We start from the raw sequence: 13,273 nt of genomic DNA, 5'->3' as shown, positions 1-13,273 counted from the left end.
CCAAAGTGCTGGGATTAGAGGCATGAGCCACCATGCCTAGCTCTCCTGTATTTTTTATAATTAGCCCTTATATAGTGTTTACTATGTGCCAAGAACTGTAGTAACTGCTTCACATATTTAAGTAATTCAATTATTACTGCAATCTTGTTAGGGTACCATTATTATTATCCCTTTTTTATATATGAGGAAACTGAGGTACAGAGGAATCAAGTAAATACCCAAGGCCTCATAGCTGAAACCCCAAGCAAACATTTTCAGAGTTCATGAGGTGCTTCAGGAAACGGTTGGAGGAATCCAAATCCGTTGCATTCCAGATCTTCCTCCCTAGCCGCTGCATCCAGAGCAGAAAACGCCTACCTAGAAAGTTTTCTAGATAGAAGAGGTTTTACTGGTAAGAAAACAAAATTAAAACTTTGAAAATATGTCATTAGGCTACCTTAATTATTTGACCCTATAAGGAGGATGATAGAGTGAGACCCAGCTCATATACCATCAGTGGTAGTCAAGCTAGAGAAGATTTAGTAGCATCATAAGGAGAAAGCATTACACTTAATGATTGGAAGAAGTTTTCAAAACTTTGTAAAGAGTAGAATCCTTTTCTGAAAAAAAAAATATTGCATAGGAAGCCTAATAGATAAGACAAAATCATTAATTTATTAATATAAATATGCTTCATAAGTTTACATTTATATTTACTCATTATAAAGTTATTTAATGAAATATACTGTTTCCACTATAATAATGGATTAATTGCCATGAACAGCCCTCCTGATAAAACAACTAAAATGCTGCAAGAAGTATTTTAAAATATATTTTCAAACAACATTGAGGGGGCATGAATGGGAGGCTAGCAACCTTGGCTTTTTTCTAAAGTTGTCTACTATATCCTAGAGACAAAGAGGAAGAATTATGTAAAGAACCAGGACCAGGAGATAAAGCTCAGGATATGTCTAAGATGGGGAGTCTAACAGGAAACTGCTGCATAAACCTGGACTCTCAAAGGACCACATTCACAATAGAAGGGTGATCAAGATAAATAAACTCCACAGAAGGCAATAGCCAGAAACCTTGTCTGTCTTAACTCCAGCCCTTGCTGGAAGGAAACACATATCTCTAAGAATTTATCTTCTCAGGACAAGTTAGCCCCTACATGGGTTTGTAGTCTGAAATCATACTAGTTGTGTGCTTCTGAAAGCCTGAAATAGAGAATTAAGTATAACATAGTTTTAGGTTGGCAGTGCCCCAAGGCAAATACAAATCTTATCTTGAAGAACTCAGCTGCTACGCAAACCACCAAGAATTCCCACAGAAAAGCCTTCAGGACAAATGAGTAGTCTGCAGTCAAAATTTGCAAAGCAAACAAGAATACTAGACACCATGGTGAGAACCCACAAAACGAACAGGTAGCAGAAACCAGGCACAAAGCCTTTGTGTATTGGAACAAGCAGAAATAACATATAAAATAACTGATTTTAATATTGTTAGATATATTTCTAAAAGATTGAAAATACAAACAATAAACATGTATATTTGTAAAAGATCCAAATAGAATATCTAGACATAAAAGATGTATTATTGACATTAAAACTCAATGGTTCAATTAAACAGAAGATTAAACACAAATAAAAAGAGTCAGTGACCTAGAGAACATGTCTGAAGTATTCCACAGAATACAATCCAGAGATACTTGGAGGTGGAAAATATGAAAAGAGGGCAAAAGACTTGGAAGAAAAATGAGACAGTTTTATGTCTATTTGGAATGGTAGAAGGAGGTGCTAGGACAGAGATGGAACAATATTTGAAGATGGAACAATATTTGAAGAAATAATGGCTGACAACATTTCAGAATTGTTGAAAGATCCTAATCCTCAGATCTAAGAATTTCAATGAATCCCAAGCAGATAGAGAGAAAGAAAGGACTGGGGGTGGTGGCTCAAGCCTTGTAGTCCCAGCACTTTTGGAAGCTGAGGTGGGATGATCTCTTGAGGCCAGGAGTCTTAAGACCAGCCTGGGCAACATAGCAAGACCCCATCTCTACAAAAAAATAATAATTAAAAAAATTAGCCAGGTGTGGCGGACACCTGTAGTTCCAGCTGGTAGGGAGGCTGAGGTGGGAGGATTGCTTAAGCCCAGGAGTTTGAGGCTGCAGTAAGTTAGGATTATGTCACTACACTGCAGCCTGGATTACAGAGCAAGACCTTGTCTCTAAAAAGAGAGAGAGAGAAAAGAAAAATCCACATCTTGATATATTAGTTATGCAATTGCAGATTATTAAAGAAAGAAAGACCAGCCAGAGCACCATAATGAGCCCTCATCTCTACAAAACATAAAAGAGAAAAATTAGCTGTGCATAGTGATATGTGCCTGTGGTCCCAGTTACTCAGGTGATTGAGGTAGGAGGGTCGCTTGAGCTAGACAAGTCCAGGCTCTAGTTAGCTGTGATCACATCACTGCACTCTAGCCCCTGGGTGACAGAGTGAGACCTTGTTTCAAAAGAAAAAAGAAAAGAGAAGATTGTAAAGTCAGTTATTGAGGACAATAAAACTATATGGAGGAGGAAAAAAATCACCCATCCATATGGATGGAAGTTTACAGTCTTAGAGAGTAGCCCTAGAACTTGTGAAATAAACATTTGATATTTGCAGAACCAAGGTGCACCTTGTAGTCAACTGAGCATTATTAAAAACTGCAGAGGTGGCTTAAAACTCCTTATTTTACAGATGAGGAAAGTGCCACTCAGAGCAGGCAAAGGGTCTTCCCCAAGGTCACACAGCTAGTGAATGGGTATGTGGTGGAGCCAGGACCAGAACTCAGGTCTCTTAACTCACAGAGCAATAGTTGTGACTGCTCTTCCCTCTATCCTGCTGCCATTTCTTTATTCAGCAACAAAGAAAAAATGTGAAGAAAAGTAGAGCTTCAGTTTACATTGGAACTTTTTGGTGATTCCTTATGTTTCATGTATAGAATTTAATAACTGAATACATTCTTACACAGTGCAATATCCCATCGCCAGGAACCAATGAAACTGCTCACATTTTTGGATGGGGGTAAGGGGATGCAGTCTTGATTTGTTTCCTTATAGCTTATAACATAGTATGAGGGGAGTGTAAGAAAGTTTTAGAAAATGTGATTAAATCTGAGTCATGGAAATCAGTTATGGCACAGCATTCTGTAGAAGGTGGTAAGGGTAACAAGAGGTAGGTGCAAATCTCAGCACATACAAAGACTGCTGAGAAATACATAGGGGAAAGACAGGTGCCAAGCCACAGCATGTATTATATATACCTGAGTCAGTAGGTCAAATAAATTCACAAAACTGTAAAATAAAAGCATCTATTCTGCCTGAGTTCACTGCTTTGGATCTGGCTTGGTTTGCTTTCTGAAAAGTTCGTACCTTAGATCCACAAAGGAAAACAATTTGCAAGGGTAGGTAATGCCTATGTATCAAAATGTATCACCCTGTTTATTCATGAAAAGATACTATTGCATGTATGTGCATGCATGCATGAAAAATTATTTCTATACATAATTCATCACAAATACATGCCAAAAAGTAAGAGAGCATTTGTAATTGGCAACAGTACAATTAAACAAATTGCTTAACCAAGGATGAGAACTTGCCTATTAAGTCACTTTTGATTCTGGGAATAGTACCCAGATTCTAAAGCCTAAAGTGGTTTGCATGACTTAATTACAAAAGCTAACAACAATAGTTCTTTGGGCAGTACTCTAAATCCTATCAGCTGATTTGCTGTTTGTTTTGAAAGAGAAGCATGAGATTTTCAGATGGCAAAGCTTTGGATTTTGATACCCATCTTCGAAACAGAATACAATATATATTTTTAAATTAGTTTCTTTGTAGGAAAGCAGGCTAATTTGGGTATGGCACATTTTTCAAACACATAAAACATTAATAAGAGATTTATTCCAGATTTTACCGTTATATAGTTAGAGCCAGTGAAAGTGTGCCTAAGTTCTATTCCCACTACGTAGAGATGCCACTAGATGCCTCTGGAATTGATTCTGGGAGACTTCATCTGAAGGCAGCTTTAGGAAATAACAAGGAATAACAAGAGGAGTTTCTGAAAAGATGAATTAGATGCTTATAGAAATAGGGAAAGAAGGGCCGAGCGCGGTGGCTCAAGCCTGTAATCCCAGCACTTTGGGAGGCCGAGACGGGCGGATCACGAGGTCAGGAGATGGAGACCATCCTGGCTAACACGGTGAAACCCCGTCTCTACTAAAAAAAATACAAAAATTAGCCGGGCGCGATGGCGGGCGCCTGTAGTCCCAGCTACTCAGGAGGCTGAGGCAGGAGAATGGCATGAACCCGGGAGGCGGAGCTTGCAGTGAGCTGAGATCCGGCCACTGCGCTCCAGCCTGGGGGACAGAGCGAGACTCCGTCTCAAAAAAAAAAAAAAAAAAAAAAAAAAAAACCAACTTAGGACCAAGAGAAGGGGTTGGCCTGGGACTTCTGGGAACATTTTTCTGCTTGAAATAAGGGGCATGTGAGGAGTAAGTGCTTCTTGGCCTCTACTCCTTCGGCTTCTCTGAGTATCTGATGCTCAGAGCTGGGCCAACCATCTTTTACCATGAAGAGAGATTGTAGATGCTCTGAGGATGGTAGAGTAGAAGGGTGGGAAGACCCTGAGTCCTTGATGATATCCTTGATTTTTGACACCAACTCTGAGACTGCCCGACTAAACTTCTGATTAAGTGAGCAAAAAGTGTCCTTATGTTTTAAGCCTCGTTCAGTTTTGTGTTCCCCAGTTGCAGCTAAAAGTATATCAAGTGATATAAATTCTCTTTATTTTTTGTGTAAGTGTAATCTGCGTTGGCTTTTTCTAAATCCTAAAAAGAAATGGCAAATAACTAATGTATTCTGGACATTGCTTTAATAATGTCTTTATTATAGTTGAATTGTTTAAACATTTTAATGTTTAAATAATGTTATGTTTTAAAGAAAATTTTAGTATAACATGGATATGTAAATTCCTGTGCTAAAAATCAAGAAAATAATATTAAATATGATAGAAAAGCATGATATATCAAAAAATAGAAAAAATAAACTGAAAATCTGTTGTATCAGAACAAGATTTTAAAAACTTATAAGTAACTCTTTGAGGTACTCTTTTAAAAAAAAAAAACAAGTGCAGATTACCAGTAATAGTACTGTTATTACTATTTTATTTTTGCAAAACAGTAAAACATCAGTTATGTTTGTTTACAAAACATTTAGTGTATTTAAATTTGTCTACAAAATGATTATGAATATCATATACATGTAAGTCATGCCTTAAGTCATCGTGGGACAAATAGTGACAAAATGAAATGACTTGCCAAGACTTTGAAAATCAAACTTCATAAAATCATAAAGCAAAGGAAGGAATAATAAACATAAATTCTTGGTTGTTACGTCTGGGGGAAACCAAAGGAGATGCAATTAGGTAGTGACACAGAGGAGCCTTCAAAGGTATAAGAAATATTCTATTTTTTAAACTGCATGATAAATACACAGGTATTTGTTTTCTTATTTTTCTCCAGAACTTACACTTACATATACATTCCATATATTAGTTTATGTGTATGATATATTTCTTAATTAAAAAGCTTGAAAGAAAGAAAATCAATCTTCAGTTAACATTCTACTCATAAAGTCAACTGTTAAGCAGACTTCCCTATCCTCCAGGAACAAATGTAGCTACCAAGTTAAAAAAAAAAAAAAAATCAGTTAATACAACATCAACACTTTCAAAATTAAAAAGAAATTGCTGCCTGACAGCAGGAATGCATTATTTAAAATTCTGTGGTTATATTTTAAAAGAACAAGTGGGCTAGTATAAAGGGGATTCTATGTGCTAAATGGTGACAATTTGACTAAAACAAAAAAATATGTGAAAGTTTTTCCTTGTGCCAAGACTAAAGTTACAGATAGCATAACTTTTGCAGGCTTTTCTTCTTGTGTTTGAGATATGCTTATTGAATAGTGACAGAAATAACTGATATTATAGCACAGGTTATTAAAAGTTTTGTAAAGCATGTAATATATTCCACAACACTTTCACTGCCACACCATCCAACTTATCTGGCATAGTCAAAAGCCAAAATGAGAGTCCCTCCCAATGCTGCTATTTAGCTGGTATGCTGCAAGGCTGGTTCCTTTCTTATTTGTCTTTGCTAATGCCATGCCAGCTATTAAATATTTTGAATATCACCTGAGTAGAAAGCATGAGATTTTCTTGTACAACCAAATGGCTGCCTGCTAACACACAACATTATTAGATGAAATTAAATGTGATTATTACAAGCCATTTAAAACTTAAGAGTATAGAGGCCTTTTTCTCATAGATATGAAACTTTCTGGCCATTTATCTGAATAAAATAAGCCACAATCTACACCCTGAATATTTCATTTCCATAAAGTTTTAACAGAACTGCCTTGTGCGGTGATCTGAAAATGCAGCTCAAACGTCTGGAAGCTTGAGCACCATAGTATGACAAGCTTTTCACTTTGCCTCCTTCATGGGCTGCTCCAGCTATTCCCCAAATTGCTGACTTCATTATTTCTCTGTGGAATTCTTAGTTGGCTCAGCCTTACTTACCTGGTAGCTGGGCTTAGTGGGAAATCTACTAAAGTGAAAAGACTGTTAAACCCCAAAGATAAGACTAAATTATTTTCCCACTGTGGACAGATGACTTCTTCTTGAGTGTACCCACTGATGTACAGAGAAATAAATATAACTGGTAGCCTTTCCTTTGCCAAGAGACTTTTCATAAAATAGGTACAGTGAACTGCCATTCTAGAGGTTACTAGTTGCTGCATGGTTCCACCTAGACAGTAGGGAGAACCAATGGGTCTAAACCCAGATGCCCTTTTACCAGCTTTTGCCATAAATACCTAGAAAAAAATTGAATGCTGACAAAATAATAGACTTCTAAGTTTTATGCTTTTATGAATTAAGAAATATAAAGACTTAAAAATTTTTTTTCTGTCACATCACAGTGCAAATGACTTTAAATGCTTCTAAATGTTGAATCTGCTTTCATGGGCCTTATAGCACTGAGCAGAAATTCTTCCACTTGACATAATGAAAAGTAATAATAATTGGACAGCCAGATGTAAGCATTACCTGTCACATCCTAGGCATGGTATCCTCCAAACATTTTTTGTAAAACAGCTTATACTCCTTTGATTTAATAGCATCTAATTTATTATATTAAATGACCACTACATACTGACAATTATGATTAAGGTTCCACACACCATATGGCTCTTGAATAAGTCAGTGAAGAAAAAATAATGCCGACATACATTCAGGTAGTATGGACCTTTTTTCTTATGGGGGAAAAAACAGGAAGCTGGTGATAGTCATTAAATTACATAAGAATGAATATTGGCACTTATTTCTGTGCCTGAAACTTGTTCAAAAGTTTAGGATGAAATATTACTAAAGGAAACTTTAAAATTATGTATCAGGCACAGTGGCTCACACCAGTAATCCCAGCACTTGGAGAGGCTGAGGCAAGAAGGTCACTTAAGCCCAGGAGTTTGAGATCATCCTGGGCAACATAGTGAGACCTCATTTCTACAAAATGTAAAAAAACTAGCCAGGTGAGGCAGCACAGGCCTATGGTCTCAGCTACTTAGGAGGCTGAGGTGGGAGGATACCCTGAGCCCAGGATGTGAAGGCTGCAGTGAGTTGTGATTGAGCTACTGCTCTCCAGCTAGGGTGACAGACTCTGTCTCAAAAATAAATAATAATAATTATTATTATTTACCAATATGAAGTAGTTATGCTGACTACTGATCAAGTATTGTTAAACAGGATTGTTAAAGAACGTGGACAAATAATATATATGTATAAGAGATAATGGAAAAATAAAATTTAGGGGGGAAAATCTTTGAAACTAGTAAATTCAGATTTGAGGAAGTTCATGTTTGGGTCTAATAATTCTCCAAAGAAAAGAACAAGTGAAGAAAAGCATATAGTCCTCTAAAAAGAAATTATAAACAACTTAAATAGCATTTCTTAAACAATTGCCATTAATAAGTCAGCAGGCTAAGAAGTTAGAGTGGCTGAGATTTGAGCACAGCAGACACACAAAACTATGAAGTTCTGTGAAACTTTTTAAGGAACTATTGAATATTTGCTAGGAACTACGTGGGAAATAGTGAGCAAAACATTCTTACCATTGCAAAAGGTCTCAGATGCACTAATATGGCTAGGGAAAATTATGACAATCGTTTAATTTATGGAGTGTTCAAAGTGGAGGGGAATTAGATGTAAACTGGGTGCTGATTAAAAGTAAAGCACTCAGCCAAGTTTGTAAGTGAACTTCTCCTTTGTTCTGAAAATAGCAATGGGAATGGCAAAAAAAAAAAAAAAAAAGTTACAGAAGAGAACGATGGCTGGCAGAAACTCTTTCCCTCACACAACAGTGAATGTAGCCCTGAAGGAAATAGATAGAAGATTTTAATGTCACCTCATTAATATTTTCATATTTGAAAATGATGGAAACTTTGAGTAAAAAAAATAGCTTCACGAAGAGGATTAGAGATGCACTAAATTAAGTAGTTTGGAATTGTTCTTTAGTTCTTTTTTCTTAATGGGACCTGACCCTGGACTTTAATCTCTGGTCTGAAATTTACTGACTTTATGATTTTGGGTTAGTACTACAATCTTTTCAAATCCCACTGTCTCAATTTCATAAATGGAGATAATATTTACCTCACAGAGGTGCTGTGAGGGATAATGTGGAAGATAAAAGTCTCACTTTTAGTAAATGGTCAGGGATTACTAAACTACCTTTGATGACTGCTTCTAACTTGTTTTACCCACCACAACACCTGTCTTGAGTGGGATTTTGTTGCTTGTTTGTTTCAGATTTTACACAGGAGAAAAAAATTCAGGCTCAGGAAAGTTAAGTAAGATCCAAAATTACACAGCTGATGAATGATGGATGATGGACTGGAGGCCTGACTGCCTCTAAAAATTTGTGTTTTTACTATTATGCTATATTGCACTCTTCACTTAAAAACATACGAAACAAAAATAAATACCTTCATAGGTATAGTGTAATCTACCAATAATAACATGAGCAGCATGTGCCAGGAGTCCGCTATAGGCAGGAAGCACCCCCAATTCCTCACTCCCCCTTACCACTCCCTGCATACTGAACTTTGCCTGAACTTTTTGAGGCCCACTAAGGTTGTGTCCCCTTAAAAGTTACTTTTGCTTGCAGATGTCAGCACCAGAGAACCTACAGGAAACCGAAGAGATTAGAGGTTCTACCATGATTTCCTGAAGTTCTTGAACCCAACCCAATCATTTTGTTGTTGATAGAATTAAGGTCCATTTCTTTCTGCTGTTCCAGGAGTTCATATTTGGTCTTAATGTTTCTAAATGTTCCTGCTACAAACTGAGATACAAAGAAGGTGAATTCCAATAATCCTCTTGATTTCCACCATGTTTGCCAAAATTTCAACTTGAATGAAAGATACATTGATTTTGGCACAGTCTCACTCACATCTCCAGAAAAACCCTTATGGTATCAGATTTACTGACATATGTATTTTCTGATGTAGACATATATATACACACACATATATATGGAGAATATCTATATGGATATCTATCTATCTATCTATCTATCTATCTATCTATCTATCTATCTATCTATCTATCTATCTATATATCTATCTATCTTTCTCCCAATGCTGACCCCTCTTCAGTATTTCTTTGTAATGATTTAATTCCCTGATGGAGCTTAACTTTTCACAATTGAATTTCATGCCTATTTCCCCGAAGTTAATTGTAAGCTTTATTTCCTTAATCCCTGGGAAACCCTGGCCTAGAGTGACATTTCCTGTTTCTCAGTCTCTTCCCTTATTTTCAGTTCTGGCTATTTCAACCCCTAAGTGAAAGTTTGCCTCAGGATTCTTTTCTCTCTATAAATGGGAAAGGGAAAGAGGTACTTTCTGGCTGTAGATACTGTAAGCTAGACAGTGATGGGAAAGAGATAAATATCTAGGTTGCTTAGGAAATCAATTATGAAGTAACCAAAGATTGGTAGAAGGTCCAGGATCCTTTCAGAGAAGAATGGAGAAAATGTGAAATTTGAGCTGAGGGAAGTGTGATGCTTGTGCTAGAAGTTCTTAACTGTTTAAGACACTACCGAGCTGTGTGATTCAGTTCAAGCACCCTAAACTTTGGGAAATAGAGGATTCTGAAGTTTTCGGTACATTTTCTGGGTGGAAATCAAAAGAGGACCATTAAGTATTCAAAAAACAAACTTGAGAAGCAATAAGTAAGAATGTTGGAAACAGTATAGGACCTCAGTGTGGCACAGAAGGATGCTTCAGGTGGGAGAAGCACAGTGCAGAAGAGGAAGTACAGGTCTTTGCCCTAGATGCTTCACTCTCAAGTCTCGGACTTGTATGCAGCCACAGGACATACTTTTGGATTTGTGCTATTTTCTTAATTAAAATAGTATGGAGGCATATATTCATGTGTGGAAAGAAAAGGCAGAGAAAATTGTGAGGAGGCAGAGAGCAAGGAATAAAGAAAAGAAAACAATCTTCAAAAGAAAGTCTGTAAATGAAGAATAGTAGCAAAACTGATGAGCTTTTGAGTTTCTCCATTTAGGGTATCAATTCCTTATTTTTCCACAAAAGTTTATTTTTGAGGGGATGGTACCTCTCAGTTCTTGTATTTGAAACTGAAAGTGAGAAGTAACGGTGAGAAAATTATGACAGTGAAAGAGATCAGACATAACCAACCCCCATCATGCTTTTAACCTCCAAATTGCTTGGTCATTCCTGGGCTTGGGCCAAGCTAACTTTGGGAGAAATTTAGTGTATGGTTTAAAGGATAATAACCCTTCCCCAAAAGTAACCATCATGGTAAAACTAATGAAAGACCACCAAGTTAGGAGTTAGAGAGGGGCCTGAATTCTGCCAAGATGTAGGCATAGAAAAATGATTACCAACCATTATTCTGGAGGTCACAAGATTTGCAACTTCCCCAGTGACTACTGTAAATAACATCACTATTGCATAAGCCAAGATTGACCTTTAGAGATGTCTGTTCAGGTTTTTGCATTTCTGATGACCAGTGACTCCTCTGTGGCCCCCACACAGAAATAGACTCAGCGCACACACGAGGACTATTTTTCACTTGTCTATGATTTTATTCCCAACCAATCAGCAGCACCTATTCCCCTAAGCCCTTTGCCTGTCGAACTAACCTTGAAAAACTCTAGCCTCCAAATTTTTGGGGAGATTTGAGTAATAACTTTAAATCCTCTGTGGCATGGCTGGCCTTGGGTCAATTAAACTCTTCACTGCCATGCCATGGTTTCAGCGAATTGGTTTTGTCTGTGCAGTGGGCAGGAAGAGCCCATTGGGCAATTACATGTTTGTTCCACTTTTACTTTTTTTTTTTTTTTTTGAGACCAGATTTAGCTCTTGTTACCCAGGCTGGAGTGCAATGGCATGATCTTGGCTCACTGCAACCTCCACCTCCTGGGTTCAAGCAATTCTCCAGCCTCAGCCTCCCGAGTAGCTGGGATTACAGGCACCCGCCACCACACCCAGCTAATTTGTGTGTGTGTGTGTGTTTTTTTTTTTTTAGTAGAGATGGGGTTTCACCCTGTTGGCCAGGCTGGTCATGAACTCCTGACCCCAGGCGATCCACTGCCTCGGCCTCCCAAAGTGTTGGGATTACAGGCTTGAGCCACCACGCTTGGCGGTGTCCCCCCTTTACTGAAAACCACTTGTAAACAATTGCAAGCATGTTTGTCTTAAGTAAGCATTAGGAGTTTGAAGTAGAATTATCAACTTGCTTTATAAAGTTTCCAGCCTGGCAACAAAGCAAAGACCCTATCTCTACATAAAATAAAAAAATTACCCAGGCACAGTGGTGTGTGCCTATAGTTCCAGCTACTTGGGAAGCTGAGACAGAATGATTGCTTGAGCCCAGGAGTTGGAGGCTGTAGTGAGCTAGGGTTACACCACTGTGCTCCAGCCTGCGCTATAGAGCAAGATCCCTTCTCTTAAAAAACATAAAATAAAATAAAATAAAATAAAATAAAATAAAATAAAGTGTCATGGAGGGGGCAGAATTTACTATAAAAACCATTATAATCTCTTTTAGCAATTTATTAATTTTAGAAATCACCCAAAGGAAAGCAAATGGAATTATGTTAGTAACAGCTATTTTCATCGACTTTTATTGCTATTAGCAATAATAACAAACTGGCCTTATCATTTATTTTTCAGGAAAAAAAACAAAAACAAAAACACAGTTCTCCATGGTTCCCAAGGTTTTACTTTGCAAAATCTGACTAAAAATCTCCCGGAATATTCAGTCTTACCTTGTGGTCTTGTTTTGATTTCTTCCCTGAAGAGCTGCAGCTCTGTGTTCAGAGGAGTCTAGATTCTTTTTATTAACAAAAGTTTGGCAGAGAACCAAATTGCCTTAGAAGGGAGATCTGGGCGGGTGAGATTTTAGCAGGCTTGAAATCTCATGTAAAGAGCCAACAGAGTTGCAATTCTGTCAACTTCTAAGGCTCATTACTTTCTGCATCCTCCCTCCATCTTAATATTTTAAACCAGCAATTATGATTCTTCTGCCCCTAAACTTTACGTTTTGGCTCTCTTTGGAGTTAAACTAAACTTTAACTTCAGCACTGTTCATTTTGAAATTCTTTTGCCATTTATATTTTCACTTTTGGCCATTGGCTTCTTAATTTACAACCTTCATTAAGAGATCAGTTTATTCCAAATTCCTTTATAATAGAAATTTGCGACCCTCTTTGGCATATCAGTAATAAGCAGCTCATCTGCAAATAAAAGCTGTCAGATACTCTGTATTCCAACATATCTGATGTGTCTTCCTGCTCCCCACTGTTCATCTTTTCTTCCTATTCATCTCAAAAATCTCACAGAAGATAATACTTTATTACAAAAGCAAATCCTGTACTGTAGATCCCATGAGAAATTGTTCTTACCTCATGAGAAATTTTGCTCCTACTCACCCTCTCTCCATTTCGTTTGGCATCTGTAGCAGAAATAAAGGGGTGAGGTAATGCTCTTTTAAGACTTGGACTGATTCTACATCCTAAGATCACTCATTGGAAGGAAGACTGCTGCTGTACTTAGAAGGATATTGTGATGGACTGTTACCCTAGCAAGCCCCTACAGCCATTCAGTCTACAATATTAGAAGGGTGAGCTTGAAACAAAGGGACAGCAGAAAAAAGTTTACTGTAAA

General features: G+C 37.4%; 1 protein-coding gene and 1 long non-coding RNA gene across 8 annotated transcripts in view; one reads left to right on the top strand and one right to left on the bottom strand.

The window, feature by feature from the left end:
- LOC105489145 (interleukin 33) overlaps positions 1-13,273 on the bottom strand; it is a 98,329-nt gene that overhangs the window by 51,027 nt on the left and 34,029 nt on the right. For 4 of the 7 annotated variants that reach the window (XR_011612539.1, XM_011753838.2, XM_011753840.2 and 1 more), the window contains exon 1: positions 12,376-12,477. The exons of 1 other annotated variant lie outside the window; for it this stretch is intronic. The gene's annotated coding sequence lies outside the window, so the exon portion shown is untranslated. Of the gene's footprint in view, positions 1-12,375; positions 12,478-13,011; positions 13,073-13,273 lie in introns of those variants that run through there. 2 more of the 7 variants (XM_011753841.3, XM_011753839.2) reach the window with 2 other exon arrangements.
- Positions 1-13,273, top strand: part of LOC105489147 (uncharacterized) — a 143,875-nt gene that overhangs the window by 123,229 nt on the left and 7,373 nt on the right. The gene's annotated exons all lie outside the window — the stretch shown is intronic.

This window comes from Macaca nemestrina, chromosome 14, assembly GCF_043159975.1.
Source record: "Macaca nemestrina isolate mMacNem1 chromosome 14, mMacNem.hap1, whole genome shotgun sequence".
Lineage (NCBI taxonomy): Eukaryota > Metazoa > Chordata > Mammalia > Primates > Cercopithecidae > Macaca > Macaca nemestrina.
The sequence above is the reverse complement of the archived record's forward strand: the minus strand, read 5'-3'. Positions and strand labels throughout refer to the sequence as shown.